Here is an 18,505-nt window from a genome sequence, read left to right as displayed (position 1 = left end):
GCCGCAGTGGCTGCTGGGGCGCAAAATACGGCCGCCATCTTGGACGGTCATCCTACAGACATTCTACTACCCATAGACAGCAGAGGTTTCAAGATGCCAGAGCACTGTGCAGCATATTGCTGTGCAAATCGGCGGACGATTGCGAACAGGGGTCGGGGGATTACTTTTCACAAGTAAGATTCAACATTATAATTGGTTGTATTTTGTAAAATAGAATATTATTGTACTGTATTGATGTCCGCCAGCGAAATCGTAGCCAGCAAACATTATGTTCATGGCCAACTGAGACTTTATAAATCGCTGCTGTAACAAGTGAATGTCCCCGTTGTGGGATGAATACAGTAAAATCGAATCTAATCTATCTAGGAAGAAGAAGGAAGAAAATAAGCTGGACCTCCTTCTTAAAATGTTTTTGTGTTGACTCTCAAATCTCCCCGTTTTTATTTTGAAGGTTTCCAAAGACAAAGATATGAGAAAGAAGTGGGAAGTTGCTTGAGGAGGGAAAGGGTTCACTGCAAAGCGAGTCATCCGTGATTTGCAGTGAGCATTGTAAGCAGGACGAGTTTGACAGGACAGGACAGATTGTCCGACTCAGAGATGGTGTTATTCCCTCCATCTTCAGCTTCCCGGTTCACCTCCAAAGAGTAGGTGCATCATCATACGGTTATTAGCATTCATAAATGTAATATTCTATTATCAATAACGTGTGTGTGTGTGTGTGTGGTGTGTGTGTGTGTGTGTGTGTGGTGTGTGGGTGTGTGTGTGTGTGTGTGTGTGTGTGGTGTGTGTGTGTGTGTGGTGTGTGTGGTGTGTGTGTGTGTGTGGTGTGTGTGTGTGTGTGTGTGTGTGTGTGTGTGTGGTGTGATGTGTGTGTGTGTGTGTGTGTGTGTGTGTGTGTGTGTGTGTGTGTTGTGTGTGTGTTGTGTGTTTTCCATTTAGCCAGAAAAGGGCAGGACTACGTCTACTTCCAGAAAAGCTGAAGAGAGCCTGTCTGTGGCCCCTCAGGACGACCCAGAAGCTTCAACCTCACACTCACAACCTCAGCTAATGATGTGAGTATTTCTATTTTCAAACATCATATCATAATGGTCCTAGACAAAGTCAAATCTCATCTCTCTTGTTTGCTGCCACTCATATTAAAACACACTCTCAAATAAACACATACACACACAATTGAAGACATGTTGAACATGCATTCCTGGCCACACACACGCATGATGCTGGCAGTGGCTTTGACAGGTGAGAAAGAAAGAATGTGGGCCATACTCTAGTTGTGTCAAAGTGGTTGTGTGTGAAGTGAAACATCACTCAAACCATGTTCATCCCTCTTTCTACTGGGATCATAGCTATGTCTCGCCTGCTTCTCCTACTGCTCTTAAGGCCAGACTCAATGAAGCTTTAGCAAGAGTGGAGAGTCTCGAGCGAGAGAGGAAGAATGCCATGGCTAGAGAAAAGAGGGCAGAGACCACAGTGAGGACTCTTTTGGGGGATTTGAGGGAAAAAAACCTCATTAATGAAGAACTCAAAGAGGCTTTGATTTCTACTCAGGGAAGATGAAAGTAGCACTTTGAGATTCATGTACATCTTACTCTTACACTCTTTATTAAACTCCTTTGTTATTATATGAAGGGGACTTATTAATTTTTTCTCATACAATTTCAGATCTTCAAATAGACTTGAAGGCAAAGCAGGGCCATGAGTACTCCAAGGACCACAGAGAATGTGCCCTCACACTCCATCTACATGGTCCAAAGGCATACAAATACCTCAGAGAGACTACAACAAAAAGGTAGTCTTAATGTTGTTCAATTTCATTTTTGGAAATTACGGTTGCAAGTACGTTAAATAGCTACTTCTCAATTTTTTTACAGGTGGCTGTGTTCGGTGGATGGCAAGCCTGGTCTGAACAAGATGATGCTGGATATGCTGGAGAGAAGATGCCAGGACGACCAGGCTAAATATGGATGTGTTTCACTCATGTTGGATGACATGGCCATCAGAAAACATGTGCAATATAATCCACATAACCAGTCAATGTCTGCTTTTGTAGACATGGGTGATGGAAACAATGAGACCGATGCTGCTACTGAGGCTCTTGTGTTCATGGTGGTTGGCCTACACGGACATTGGAAGGCTCCCATTGCATATTACCTGACGAAGTCTTTGTCACCTGAAACACAAAGGGTCCTAATCTAAATCTAAAATCTAATCTATCTAGGAAGAAGAAGGAAGAAAATAAGCTTGACCTCCTTCTTAAAATGTTTTTGTGTTGACTCTCAAATCTCCCGTTTTTATTTTGATGGTTTCCCAAAGACAAAGATATGAGAAAGAGGTTCTCAGTCATGCTTTGGAGGAGCCGCATGCACGGGGCATTCGGGTGTCATGAGCAACTTTGTGTAAATATGGTTTGGGCGGGGTGGTGTCATGTTCTTGTGTTTAACTTGAACATTTACATTTTTTATATAGATGTAGAAGTACATTTTCATTTTTTATGACATAGATATTCATTTTTACTGATATATAACTTCTGTCTATGTATAATGTATTATTGTTTCTTCATTTTTCAACTTATTAAAATAGCTGAGTATAGGCCTACACAATATGCTTCTCTATCATATATAGACCATTAGTGTTTTTTTATGTGTGTGTGTATATATTATATATCGTGTGTCTTTTGCAAAATACCTATCATACATAACATAGGCTATCAAATACCAGAATATTCTATTGCTGTTAAGCCTACTATGAATATTAAAATACGCCAAATCATGTGTCCGGTATCATGCCTACATATATGACGTTTGCAGAACCCCCCCCCCCCCCCGTGAAAATCAGTTTTGTATTCAGCGAGTTATGATTGATAAAATGCGCTGACACTTCATTGCGCCTGCCAGACAGATTACACTGAGTGGAGCGGGTGACCGGTCCAAGATGGCGGCCCCACGGCTCGTCAGCGCCAATAGGCAGCAGCGGTCGATGCGGCGTCTACTCTTTATATGTCTATGGCCGCGGCCGTAGCTAGACCATAGAGGCTTCTCAATTCTTAAATTTCCCCTCCTCGACTCCCCTCCTCGAGACTTAGTCCCGCCCACAGGAGATGCGAGCGGAGGACCGAGGAGGGGAAGCAGCAGACGTTTAAAGAAATGAGAACTCCTCTCCTCTGAGCGGTCATATTAAAGCGACGTCCGTTCATTATTACGTGGCAACAGCTGCATCAGCTGTCGGGTGTTTCGTCATATTTTATAATCTCTGTTAGATCAGCTGAACATTGTTCCCCCACATATTTACTTTGAATTCATTGAGAGTGCGGTATGAGACAATAACAGGCTACAGATGTGGACACACACACACAAATATATTTATATAAATATATAGCCTACAATTTAAAGTATGAGAGCACTCTCATAATAACGTAACACAATCAGAGACTGGATATATATCCCCCCTCTCTCTGGTCGCTGAAATGGGGAATTGAAATTACGGGCCAAAAGTTGTATTTGCAAGTATTAAAAGTAAGGACACCAAACCAACTGAGACCTGTCTGTCCACCGCATCTGCGCACTGTACAACACGCACCTACACACTGTACCAGTGCGTGTTACAGTGTATAGGTGCGTGTGGTACAGTGTGTAGGTGTGTGTCACACACCACACACACCTACAGCTCCTAAAGCATAATCAGGCTACAGCCGTTGTGTATTTTATTATGTGAAGCACTAAATGGTTTTAGAAAAATATCGACTCTTTGTTTGTAGATATCTACTAAACTAAAGCAAATAAAGAGAGTATGCCTGTTATACTGAGTGATATATATTGTACACACTGCTCTGCTTTCTGAAGGACCTCACAGCTGTTCTCACTGTAAACATCGCGTTGCGATGAGAGCAGGTTCTAAAATAATATCCAGGGGATGCATGCAGAGCTGTCATTGGCTGAGATAAGTCCGGCCGTGCGTCACGCCTCCACCGATCCCGGAAATGCATCCGCGGAGGAGCCGTGGAGGAACCATCAGTGTATCCTCGGTTATAGCTCCTCCAGAGAGCCTCCTCGACGCTCGATCCTCGGTCCTCGGTGTGCATTTAGAGAAATGAGACGTCCTTCAAAATGGCGCACTGAAATTCATTTCCGGGTCACTACCGGAGGACCGAGGAGTCCAGGGCTGCAGTCGGATAGTTTAAAAATCAGCTCCTAAGTTCTAACCCTATCGTCTATTCCTTGACCTCTGAGTGAAACGTCACGGGGTTAAGGGATAGTGGATAGGAGAATTCAAAAGGACTTAGGAGAAGAGACTGCGGTACTTTAGAGAATCCGAATGCACTTTCACTATCCAACGTGTTTATGATGCGCCAGCGAACGTTTGTGTGCGTCTGCTGCTGTGGGGAAACTATGGAAACCACAGTTTTCTATACAGCCGCAGCGGACTACAACATGGATGTTTAATAAGAACGACGGACTACTGTAAACTCATCTAGAGACTCTGCACCGTGCTCTGATGCTGCTGCTTTGCTTTATGAACGTGGACAACAGAGAAACATATTCTTCATGACCAAAGTTGGAATTGAAATAAAAAAGGAAAGTGAAACTTATGCTCGTCACCCTCTCCCTCCGGTCCACATTAATACAAATGATCCCAATACGTATGATTGTATGAACTAAAGATCTTAAAATCAATACAGATGTATTTATTATAAACGTTAGTCCCTAACATCTATCACTGTGTATATCACCATTCAAACATCTTTTAAAAGTTGAAAAAACCCCACACAGCTCAGTGAAGACTGAAATGTTGACTTTATTTGATAATTTCAGTGAAAACTAACGTTCATATTTCTCTTTTTGATTATAATACTGATGAACGTTCAAAACAAAGCACTTTGGCAACTTACCACCTATGTTTTAAAATGCTTAATAAGCACCGTAACTTTCATGATATAATTTCTCGGTCATAATCGGTTGTTTCCGTGAACGGCCGACTGTTGAGTGACGGCAAATGCTGCGGCTGCAAGGCATTGTGGGGCAGCATTTTCGCTTCTCCTGTCGGTGAGGGAGGTCCAGTGGTTCCTAAGCTAAAGGAGGTTATAAAGCAAGTTTGAAACCTCCTTTCCTATCATTCTCATCATTCTAGAGAATTCGAACGGCACTTATCATGGCTGCCACTGAGGGACTTCCGGGTCATTTCACTCCTTTAGGAAGGTTCCTAAGCTAAATGGACTATTCGACTTCAGCCCTGGACATAGACATATAAAGAGTAGACGCCGCATCGACCGCTACTGCCTATTGGCGCTGACGAGCCGTGGGGCCGCCATCTTGGACCGGTCACCCGCTCCACTCAGTGTAATCTGTCTGGCAGGCGCAATGAAGTGTCAGCGGATTTTATCAATCATAACTCGCTGAATACAAAACTGATTTTCACGGGGGGGGTTTTCTGCAAACGTCATATATGTAGACATGATACCGGACACATGATTCGGCGTATTTTAATATTCATAGTAGGCTTAACAGCAATAGAATATTCTGGTATTTGATAGCCTATGTTATGTATGATAGGTATTTTGCAAAAGACACACGATATATAATATATACATACACATAAAAAAACACTAATGGTCTATATATGATAGAGAAGCAGATTGTGTAGGCCTATACTCAGCTATTTTAATAAGTTGAAAAATGAAGAAACAATAATACATTATACATAGACAGAAGTTATATATCAGTAAAAATGAATATCTACGTCATAAAAAATGAAAATGTACTTCTACATCTATATAAAAAATGTAAATGTTCAAGTTAAACACAAGAACATGACACCACCCCGCCCAAACCATATTTACACAAAGTTGCTCATGACACCCGAATGCCCCGTGCATGCGTCTCCTCCAAAGCATGACTGAGAACCTCTTTCTCATATCTTTGTCTTTGGGAAACCTTCAAAATAAAAACGGGAGATTTGAGAGTCAACACAAAAACATTTTAAGAAGGAGGTCAAGCTTATTTTCTTCCTTCTTCTTCCTAGATAGATTAGATTAGATTTTAGATTTAGATTAGGACCCTTTGTGTTTCAGGTGACAAAGACTTCGTCAGGTAATATGCAATGGGAGCCTTCCAATGTCCTTGTAGGTCAACCACCATGAACACAAGAGCCTCAGTAGCAACATCGGTTTCATTGTTTCCATCACCCATGTCGACAAAACCAGACATTGACTGGTTATGTGGATTATATTGCACATGTTTTCTGATGGCCATGTCATCCAACATGAGTGCAACACATCCATGTTCAGCCTGGTCTTCCTGGCATCTTCTCTCCAGCATATCCAGCATCATCTTGTTCAGGCCAGGCTTGCCATCCACCGAACACAGCCACCTGTACAACAACTGAGAAGTAGCTATTTAACGTACTTGCAACCGTAATTTCCAAAAATGAAATTGAACAACATTAAGACTACCTTTTTTTTTTAGTCTCTCTGAGGTATTCGTATGCCTTTGGACCATGTAGATGGAGTGTGAGGGCAAGCTCTCTGTGGTCCTTTGAGTACTCATGGCCCTGCTTTGCCTTGAAGTCTATTTGAAGATCTGAAATTGTATGAGAAAAAAATTAATAAGTCCCCTTCATATAATAACAAAGGAGTTTAATAAAGAGTGTAAGAGTAAGATGTACATGAATTTCAAAGTGCTACTTTCATCTTACCTGAGTAGAAATCAAGCCTCTCTTTGAGTTCTTCATTAATGAGGTTCTTTTCCCTCAAATCCCCCAAAAGACTCCTCACTGTGGTCTCTGCCCTCTTTTCTCTAGCCATGGCATTCTTCCTCTCTCGCTCGAGACTCTCCACTCTTGCTAAAGCTTCATTGAGTCTGGCCTTAAGAGCAGTAGGAGAAGCAGGCAAGACATAGCTATGATCCTAGAAAGAGGGATGAACATGGTTTGAGTGATGTTTCACTTCACACACATCACTTTGACACAACTAGAGTATGGCCCACATTCTTTCTTATAGTCATCACCTGTCAAAGCCACTGCCAGCATCATGCGTGTGTGTGTGTGTGCACGCGCGTGTGTGAGTGAGTGAGTGAGTGAGTGAGTGAGTGTGCCAGGAATGCATGTTCAACATGTCTTCAATTGTGTGTGTATGTGTTTATTTGTGAGTGTGTTTAATATGAGTGGCAGCAAACAAGAGAGATTTTACTTTGTCTAGGACCATTATGAATGATGTTGAAAATAGAAATACTCACATCATTAGGTTGTGGTTGTGAGTGTGAGGTTGAAGCTTCTGGGTCGTCCTGAGGGGCCACAGACAGGCTCTCTTCAGCTTTTCTGGAAGTAGACGTAGTCCTGCCCTTTTCTGGCTAAAATGAAAAAGCAGAATACTTGAACACACACACACACACACACACACACACACACACACACACACACACACACACACACACACACCACACACACACACACACACACACACACACACCACACACACACACACACACACACACACACACACACACACACACACACACACACACACACACACACACACACACACTTCACCCTGCCCTGTTATTGATAATAGAATATTTACATTTACGAATGCTAATAACCTTATGATGATACACCTACTCTTTGGAGGTGAACCGGGAAGCTGAAGATGGAGGGAATAACACCATCTCTGAGTCGGACAATCTGTCCTGTCAAACTCGTCCTGCTTAAAATGCTCACTGCAAATCACGGATGACTCGCTTGCAGTGAACCCTTCCCTCCTCAAAGCAACTTCCCACTTCTTTCTCATATCTTTGTCTTTGGGAAACCTTCAAAATAAAAACGGGAGATTTGAGAGAGTCAACACAAAAACATTTTAAGAAGGAGGTCAAGCTTATTTTCTTCCTTCTTCTTCCTAGATACATTAGATTAGATTTTACTTTATTCATCCCACAACGGGGAAATTCACTTGTTACAGCAGCGATTTATAAAGTCTCAGTTGGCCATGAACATAATGTTTGCTGGCTACGATTTCGCTGGCGGACATCAATACAGTACAATAATATTCTATTTACAAAATACAACCAATTATAATGTTGAATCTTACTTGTGAAAAGTAATCCCCCGACCCCTGTTCGCAATCGTCCGCCGATTTGCACAGCAATATGCTGCACAGTGCTCTGGCATCTTGAAACCTCTGCTGTCTATGGGTAGAATGTCTGTACAATATGGGTAGGATGACCGGTCCAAGATGGCGGCCGTATTTCTTGCGCCCCAGCAGCCAATGCGGTGTCTACTCTTTATATGTCTATGGTCCAGGAGTCCAGGAGGGGAAATTTGAGTATTGAGAAGCCTCTCATGTTGCTCCTCTGAGCGGTCATTTTAAAGAGACGTCCATTAAGAGTCAGATGCTTGACAACATCTACTAATACAAAGTACTTCATGCTAGTGGTCAGCTTTTATACACAATAGTGTATCTTTCGGTAACTTTCTCAGAGAATTTAAGCATAAATCTGTCAAATGTTCAAAACAGCCTTGTTTCACTGACATAGCCTCAAAATCACAAACTGCCATTAAGAGTCAAAATCTTAACGAAATCTACGGACACAAAGTCTACTTCATTATCTACTTTTCAGCTTTTGAATACAAATGTGTATATGCTTGACGAAAACTACTAAAACAAAGTACTTCATGCTAGTGGTCAGCTTTTATACACAATAGTGTATCTTTCGGTAACTTTCTCAGAGAATTTAAGCATAAATCTGTCAAATGTTCAAAACAGCCTTGTTTCACTGACATAGCCTCTAAAATCACAAACTGCCATTAAGAGTCAGAATCTTAACGGAATCTAATAAAACAGAGTACTTTCATGGTAGTGGTCAGCTTTTAAAAAGAAAAGTGTATCTTTCAGTAACTTTTTGAGAGAGTTAAGCATAAATCTTTCAAATGTTTCAAAACAGCCTTGTTTTACTGACATAGCCTCAAAATCACAAATTGCCCTTAAGAGTCTTAAGAGCATCTGACTCTTAATGGCAATTTCTGATTTTGAGGCTATGCCAGTAAAACAAGGCTGTTTTGAAACATTTGAAAGATGTATGCTTCACTCTCTCAAAAAGTTACTGAAAGATACACTTTTCTTTTTAAAAGCTGACCACTACCATGAAAGTACTCTGTGTCAGTAGATTTCGTCAAGCATCTGACTCTTAATGGCAGTTTGTCATTTTGAGGCTATTTCAGTGAAACAAGGCTGTTTTGAACATTTGACAGAGTTATGCTTAATTCTCTCAGAAAGTTACTAAAAAGATACACTTTGTGTTTAAAAGCTGACCACTACCATGAAAGTACTCTGTTTTAGTAGATTTCGTTAGGATTCTGACTCTTAATGGCAGTTTGTGATTTTGAGGCTATGTCAGTAAAACAAGGCTGTTTTGAAACATTTGACAGATTTATGCTTTAATTCTCTGAGAAAGTTACTGAAAGATACACTTTTGTGTTTAAAAAGCTGAAAAAGTATATAATTTAGTAGACTTTGTGTCCGTAGATTTTGTTAGAATTCTGACTCTAAAAAGCAAGTTTTTTGATTTTAAGACTTTTTACAGACACTCGGCAGATTTATGTGTAAAGATTTCGTTAAGAATCTGACTCTTAACACACCATCCCCCCGAGAGCCAAACATACTCATTGAATTGTATGTTTTTTTTGTTTAATGCCTTTGTTTTATGTTGAAACTTGTTGTGTGCCGTGTTGGTCAGGACTCCCTGGAAGAAGAGATCTTGTATCTCAATGGGACATTCCTGGATAAATAAAGGATAAATAAAATTAAAAAAAATAAAATAAACTCACCCCCTTTTCAACACCCTCCCCCTGCAGCAGCTCAGGTGTGAACCCACCCCATACAGAATGTCCAACAAGTCCTCCAACTCATACGACCAAATATGTCGTTTGTTCAAGCGCTTAATACGACCTATAATTACGTTTGAAAATTGTCGGCCTCGAGTGCTCCTGTTGAATGCAAACGTTACAGAGGGTTGTTTATTCACAAATAACCCTCTCTGTAAAATCCTAAATTGTAGGATAGTTTGGCCATTAAAACGCTTTATGATTAGATTTCTAGCGAGAAGTATATATTGTACTTTTAGAATCCATGTCCGGTCGATATGTAGGATCTATAGTTTGATAGATATTACGAAGATGATTTGAGGTTTCGTCAGGACAACGTGTATATGCGGCAAGCTTCCATGTAAAGTTACGGGTTGAAAACAGTATTTCCGGTCTCGCCGTTTTCATAATAAAACCAATGATCAAATGATTTAACAGTGATATCTGCACTACTCATCCACTAAAAAAACATCAGTTTATCCTAGTTAATTATACGACATTAATTGGTTTAAATTGTGTACAATGCTTTTGTGTTTTTCCCATAGGTTTTTCTTATCTTAAGATGATCGATGGCTACTGCCATATTTGCTAAATGTGCATCTGAACCTTGACAAGTGCATGTTTCAGGCTTATCAATTAACAACAGGAGGGGTCACAGACATAAGACCAGCTGTCATGTGGTATTAATGCTGCCCATTATGGACACAAGCAATTTTCACCCATGTATTAATTATATGTTTTAAATTTCATAACACCAATGTGTTTCGTGTCCCCTAAACCTCCAGGGATGTATACAGTTTAATACTGGCAACTTCTAATTGTGGGAAATACGAAAACGTCTTTTAAAACTACATTTCCCAGTAGAGACGTGCCATAGAACATGTTGCGAAACAATTCTGGGGGGGAGGGCCGGGCTGGACCCGTCCAAGTCCAGTTTTGGATAGTCTGGCGTGGTTCCATTCCATTTCAAAGAGCTTTGACGCTCAGCGTAACCTTGTCGCACTGCCACTCCAATATCCAATCACAGAGCTTGAGGGCTAATCACGGGGTTTGTAAAGCAAGGCGGATGTTGTAGTCCCAAACGATAGCTGGGGATTCTGGGTAGTGTAGTGTCTTCGGAAACTCTGTAGTGTCTAAACTCCGAAAAAACTATTTGTTTCTCCGAATCGAAGGTTAAAAACACAAAAGCATTGTACACAATTTAAACCAATCAATATTGTGTAATTAACAAGGATAAACTGATGTTTTTTAGTGGATGAGTAATGGAGATATCACTGCGTAATCATTTGACAGTGTGGGGAATACTTCCGGTTTTATTATGAAAATTTCGAGACCGGAAATACTGTTTTCACCCACGCTAACTTTACATGGAAGTCGCCCCATATACAGTACACGTTCTCCTGGCGAGACCTCAAATCATCTTCGTATATCTATCAAACTGTAGATCCTACACATCCACTGGACGTGGATTATAAAAGTACAATATACACTTCTCGCTAGAAATCTAATAAAAAAGCATTTTAATGGCCAAACTATTCTACAATTTAGGATTTTCCAGAGAGGGTTATTTGTGAATAAACGACCCTCCGGAGCGTTTGCAATCGACAGGAGCATGTTGTTTCTTACACGACCACTAGAGGGGCTACACTTTAAAACGTGTCTCTGGGTCGTATTTAGCTGCTGAATAATCGACCTATATGGTCGTTTTTTGTAGGAGGACAGGCTGAGAATGTCAGTCACTGTGTAAAACTTTTTAGTGACACTCTGCAGATTTGTGTGTAATTCTCTCACAACGGAACTGTAAGATACACTTTTTATGTATGCAAAAACCTTAAAACATTTCTGAAAATAAAATACTTTATCTGAATACATTTTCTTTAAAAGCACTTTTTTGAAATTATTTATTTATTATTTCATTGGAGCAATCCAGTTTTGTTGACATCAATGCTGTATTCTCTTTTCTTGTGTTACCAAGATACTTTTAGTTACGCTTTAATGGATGCAAACCTTTTTAACCGGGTAAAATATTCATTAATTTGTAAGGAATTCGTTTTCTTTATGTCTCTCTAAAAGGCAAGTTTGTGAATTTAACACTGTTTCGATGACACACAGCAGCCTTGATAACTTTACATGACTAACATTACTTTTCTAAATATATGTTTTTTAGAGGCGTTACTTTGATTTCTTTCATGTTATTTTAAACACAACATTACTTTTTTAAAGAAGAAAATAAAACAACATAGATTAGCTCCATGGCATAATGCCGAAACCCGCAAAATAAAGCAAAAGTCTAGACAACTTGAAAGGATATTGGCGTTCCACTAAACTTGAAGAATCTCGTTTAATTTGGCATATTACTCTCAATGAATATAAGAAAGCACTGCGTAAAGCGAGAGCAGCCTACTACTCTTCATTAATAGATGAGAATAAGAATAATGCAAGATTTCTTTTCAGCACTGTAGCCAGGCTGACAGAGAGCCACAGCTCGATTGAGCCTTCTATTCCCTTAGCACTCAGTAGTAATGATTTTATGTGCTTTTTTAACGATAAAATTGTTACTCTTAGAAACAAAATTAATGACCTCTTGCCTTCGACCAGTATAGTGTTATCAACAGCTCCCGGAATCGTAAGTTCTAATATTACACTAGATAGTAAACTAGAATGCTTTTCAGCCATTAACCTTGAACAATTACATTCAATGATTCTCTCTTCTAAACCATCAACGTGTATGTTAGACCCAATTCCAACTAAGCTGTTGAAGGAAGTTTTTCCATTAATTAGCACTTCTTTATTAAATATTATGAATATGTCTTTATTATCAGGCTATGTTCCACAATCATTCAAAGTAGCAGTGATAAAACCGCTTCTTAAAAAGCACAACCTCGATCCAGAGGTTTTAGCCAACTATAGACCTATTTCTAATCTTCCGTTCCTCTCAAAAATTCTTGAGAAAGCGGTCGCAAAACAGTTGTGTGATTACTTAAAAAACAATGATTTATTTGAAGATTTTCAGTCTGGCTTTAGAACACATCATAGCACAGAGACAGCTCTGGTTAAAGTCACAAATGATATTCTAATAGCCTCAGACAAGGGACTTGTCTCTATTCTTGTTTTGCTCGATCTTAGTGCTGCATTTGATACTATCGACCATGATATCCTATTGCAAAGACTAGAGCACTTAGTTGGCATACAGGGAACTGCTTTAGGCTGGTTTAGGTCCTATCTATCGGAACGCTCTCAGTTTGTACGTGTTAACGATGAATCTTCCACGCAAACCAAAGTTAGCCATGGAGTGCCACAGGGCTCAGTGCTCGGACCTATTTTGTTCACATTATATATGCTTCCGTTAGGCAATATTATAAGGAATCATTCTGTAAACTTTCATTGTTATGCGGATGATACTCAACTATATTTATCAATCAAGCCTGATGAAATTAATCATCTAAATAAAATTCAAGACTGCCTTAAGGACTTAAAAACGTGGATGACCTTAAACTTTTTGATGTTAAACACGACCAAAACTGAAGTTATTGTACTTGGCCCGAAGAATCTACGAAACAAATTATCTAAAGACATACTAACTATGGATGGCATTAATTTGGCCTCCAGTGAGACTGTAAGGAATCTTGGTGTTATATTTGATCAGGATTTATCCTTTAACGCCCACATAAAATCAATTTCAAGGACCGCCTACTTCCATCTACGTAACATTGCAAAAATCAGGCATATCTTGCCTCAAAACGATGCAGAGAAACTAGTCCATGCATTTGTTACTTCTAGGCTGGATTATTGTAACTCTTTATTATCAGGGAGTACCAAGAAGTCAATCAAGTCGCTTCAGCTGATTCAAAATGCTGCGGCTCGTGTACTAACCAGAGTTAGGAAAAGGGACCACATTACTCCTGTTCTGGCTGCCTTACACTGGCTCCCTATAGAACACAGGATAGAATTTAAAATTCTTCTTCTCGCCTACAAAGCCCTTAATGGGCAGGCGCCATCTTACCTTAAAGAACTCATTATACCCTACTGTCCTACTAGGGCATTGCGTTCCAAGAATGCAGGGTTGTTGGTTGTTCCTAGAATCTTTAAAAGTACAATGGGAGCCAGAGCCTTTTCTTATCAAGCTCCACATTTGTGGAATCAGCTTCCAGTTTGTGTTCGGGCGGCAGACACCCTATCCGTTTTTAAGAGTGCGCTTAAGACCTTCCTTTTTGATAAAGCTTATAGTTAGGGCTGATTAGATTCAGCCCCTAGTTTTGCTGATATAGGCTTAGTTTGTCGGGGGACATCTTACTTCTTCCTTCTCTCTGTCTATACCCGTGTACACTCATGTTCCGATTAACCCAGCTTCCCCAAATGTCTTTCTTTTTGGTGTCTATATACGCTGGGATCCGGAGTCATGGATGATCCTGCGGTCCTGTGTCCTGGATCGCGAGCGCTGGATCTTGAGTCGTGGCTGTGGTCCTGGATCATAGGTCCTGGATGGATATCCTCGTGGATTCATCTTCCTATTATACACACATGCATTTCCAAACATTTGGACTACCTATGTTGCAAATGTATTATCTTTTCAATTTACACACGGCATCTATTGCACGTCTGTCCGTCCTGGGAGAGGGATCCCTCCTCTGTTGCTCTCCCTGAGGTTTCTCCCATTTTTCCCTTTAAAACTGGGTTTTCTTTGGAAGTTTTTCCTTGTACGATGTGAGGGTCTAAGGACAGAGGGTGTCGTATTGTCATACTGATATTCTGTACACACTGTGAAGACCACTGAGACAAATGTAACATTTGTGATATTGGGCTATATAAATAAACATTGATTGATTGATTGACTTTTTCATATTTTTTCAACATACTGTGATATTTTGTTTTTTTGTCTTTCTCTCCTTTTTTCCATTATATTTTTGGAAAAAACTACCTAGTGATTTCTAGCAAAATACAACATGCAACTAATACATTATACAATATTACGACTTTTGCGATATTTTCAACACAATATACTTGTAACTTTTTTTATAGGGCTTCAGATATTTTGCATGTCTGCATAAACACGGTGTCATCTTTCTTGAAACTGACGTGCTGTCCGTTTTACAAACAAGTTATGTTTTCTGCTTCTTCATCCTCTGAATTTTCCTCCCCCATCCCTCTTCCTTCTCATCTCACAGATTGTGTCCTAAATCAGCATACATTCCATGCTTATCTCTACCCACATCAAAAGGCCAGCTCCAAACGTGTGTGTGTGTGTGTGTGTGTGTGTGGTGTGTGTGTGTGTGTGTGTGTGTGTGTGTGTGTGTGTGTGTGTGTGTGTGTGTGTGTTATTTGTTCTTAAGGTAGGCGGAGCCCTTTGGAGAAAAGTGAGAGTCTTTTGCAGTCAAACCGGGGGGGGAAATCTGCCACTTCCTCACAGAGTCCCTCCTCCAACCCCCACGAACGCGCACATGACCAAAAGAGGGTGCGAGGTAAGTTTGTGCACAGGCTGACAGGCAGGTAGGCGTCTGAACCCCTCGCAGATGCTGCATTCGTTTCTTGACTGCTGCTTCGGACAGGTGGCTGCAAGTTGTCACACAGGCTAATTAAACCCAATTCGAGACGTCTCTCGGTCATTTTTCTTTTTTGAAAGGTGACTTGGTGAGTGGAAATGACTGGCCTATTATTTAGTTTGAGCATATCTCTATACACTCCTCTGCTGGCCATAACCTCAGGAGGGGTGGGGCAAAGGGGGGAGGCTGGGAGGGTAGGCATTCTCACACATAGCTTCAAAAGATATACAGAGATTAACATCAAAGGCTTTCACCAATGTGAAATCACACCTGCCTGCTATAACACATCACATCAAAGGGCAAACATCAAAGGCTAATTAGATTAGACAACAAAGGGCTCTGAGGGGCAGGGGTCAAATACCTTAACTCAAAGAGACTATCTTAATCAATACATCAAAGAACTATACAACAAAGGGACTGCCTGGGGCATTTCAAACCTATCTGATTACAAGGCTAATTACTCAACTCTCAGGGCAGGGGTCAAATACCTTAACTCAAAGAGAGCACTTATACAGTACATAAAAGAACTACGCCGGGGGGCCTTTCACTCCAATCTGATAACACACACATCAAAGAATGGGAGGCGGGACAATGGGAGGCGGGACTTAGCTCATTGGCCAATGGGAGACGGGCTTAGCTCATTTGCATAATTGGGGGTGTGTACACCTGTCACTTTCTATGCATACTAATTTGACAAAAGCGGCATTATTATGACTACTGGCGTCAATAGCCACTTTAATGATACTAATGGGCGGTAGTGCCGGATGTCGTCATGAAGGATTTTCAGAATAAAAGCTTGGTATTGAGAACTTCCGTTTTTTTCCAGAATAAAATAGCATTTCAACTGACGGTATGTTTAAGGTACATTATGCCATAAAACATTGATTTTAATTTCTAACAATACACTTATTTGTATTTATTCATTTGTTTAACAGGGACAGTGCACATTAATTAACATTCCTGTAAATGTGACAGAGTTAGCCAAGAGGCTATTTTTCATCTGTTGTCCCTGGACAGATTTTATAAGTGAACCTAAAACAAATTTCATTTAAACAAGTAAATACAATCAAATTAAAACATGCAACATACATTACTGGAATACTTAAATAAATAAAAAGACAGAAAAATAAAACAAAACAAAAGAACATGTTGTGACGACCCCTCCCCCCTTCTGCCTGTCTGTGCTCCCTGCCTTGCTGTCCTCTGGCAGGTACTGGGAGTGTCGTCCTGTTTGTGCCCGCCCATCTAGAGGCGGAACCTCAAGAAGGCATAAAGGCTTGCCCAGCTGGGAGGTTCACTTTCTGATCCTGATCCTGTCCTGTTGCAGCAGCCTCAGCCTTCCACCTGTGTTTGTATTTTCACAAATAGAATAAAGATTTCAAAAATCTGAAACTGTGTTATAAAGAATCTTTAGAGTCTCTGGGATAATCCAGTCCAGATTTGATGAGTCTAGGTCTAGTGGTTTTAGATCAGGACCTGGTCTAATGTGGTCAGGATGCAAAAAAAGCACTGAAATCTCCCTTGTTTGTATTTTCACAAATAGAATTAAGGTTTCACAAATCTGAAACTGTGTTATAAAGAATCTTTAGACCCTCTGGGATAATCCGGTCCAGATTTGATGAGTCTATGTATAGTGGTTTTAGATCAGGACCTGGTCTAATGTGGTCAGGATGCGAAAAAAGCACTGAAATCTCCCTTGTTTGTATTTTCACAAATAGAATAAAGGTTTCACAAATCTGAAACTGTGTTATAAAGAATCTTTAGACTCTCTGGGATAATCCAGTCCAAATAAATCTGCTATGCAGCGATTTAAGAGGTTCTAACACGGAGGATTATTCGCTCAGCGCTGTAAATTAAATGTCCCTTAACTTTCCCCTTAACTGCCGAATCGGATGTTCTGAATTAGGGCTGCAACAAACGACTAATTTGATAATCGATTAAACTATCGATTAATGAAACGATTAATCGATTATTCGGATCGTTAAGGTTTTAACTGTACTACTACTTATATCGATACTGCTTATCGATCCGGTCCTTTTAACGATAGTATTAACGGTTATTTTGACAAGAAATAAGGTAAACTAATTAAAAAGATTGTGAACAAAACTAACATCGCTTTTTATTTTAATTAAATGCATAATATTTCACATCAAAAGAAACAACAATGTTTTAACAAATCATATTAAATAATGTGATGACAGAACTGTAAACAGAATAGCTGAAACTTTAACAAAATAAATAACTCAGTTACCTCTAATCATTAACCCATGTTTTTATAACTGAGTTAACTCTGTGTGTTGCTGCTAGCATACATAACACCTGACGTGGAAACGTTACTCGTGGACGGGGCTACAGAGCTGCTAGAAAGACAGTGGAACCCGGTGCATTTCTCCGTCTGGATCTGGAGCACTTTTGCTAAATGTTTAGACAAATTGCTCGTGTTACCGCCCTTACATGATAAACTGTTATTGCACTTTTCAATGTTTATTTATATAGCCCAATATCACAAATGTTACATTTGTCTCAGTGGTCTTCACAGTGTGTACAGAATATCAGTATGACAATACGACACCCTCTGTCCTTAGACCCTCACATCGTACAAGGAAAAACTTCCGAAGAAAACCCACAGTTTAAAGGGAAAAATGGGAGAAACCTCAGGGAGAGCAACAGAGGAGGGATCCCTCTCCCAGGACGGACAGACATGCAAGAGATGCCGTGTGTAAATTGAAAAGATAATACATTTGCAACATAGGTAGTCCAAATGTTTGGAAATGCATGTGTGTATAATAGGAAGATGAATCCATGAGGATATCCATCCAGGACCGATGATCCAGGACCACAGGACCGCAGGATCATCCATGACTCCGGATCCCGGCGTATATAGACACCAAAAAGAAAGACATTTGGGGAAGCTGGGTTAATCGGAACATGAGAGTACACAGTTATAGACAGAGAGAAGGAAGAAGTAAGATGTCCCCCGACAAACTAAGCCTATATCAGCAAAACTAGGGGCTGAATCTAATCAGCCCTAACTATAAGCTTTATCAAAAAGGAAGGTCTTAAGCGCACTCTTAAAAACGGATAGGGTGTCTGCCGCCCGAACACAAACTGGAAGCTGA

At 40.3% G+C, this 18,505-nt stretch overlaps 1 long non-coding RNA gene across 1 annotated transcript; it reads right to left on the bottom strand.

Moving 5' to 3' along the window:
- Positions 1–6,484: 6,484 nt before the first annotated feature.
- Positions 6,485–8,212, bottom strand: LOC139433859 (uncharacterized). Its single transcript, XR_011643264.1, has 5 exons — positions 8,075–8,212; positions 7,609–7,796; positions 7,227–7,340; positions 6,688–6,898; positions 6,485–6,572 (listed from the first exon to the last, which is right to left on the bottom strand). It is a non-coding gene; the product is annotated as an uncharacterized lncRNA (long non-coding RNA).
- Positions 8,213–18,505: the final 10,293 nt, after the last annotated feature.

The sequence above is a fragment of the Pseudochaenichthys georgianus genome, chromosome 5, assembly GCF_902827115.2.
Source record: "Pseudochaenichthys georgianus chromosome 5, fPseGeo1.2, whole genome shotgun sequence".
NCBI lineage: Eukaryota > Metazoa > Chordata > Actinopteri > Perciformes > Channichthyidae > Pseudochaenichthys > Pseudochaenichthys georgianus.
The sequence above is the reverse complement of the archived record's forward strand: the minus strand, read 5'-3'. Positions and strand labels throughout refer to the sequence as shown.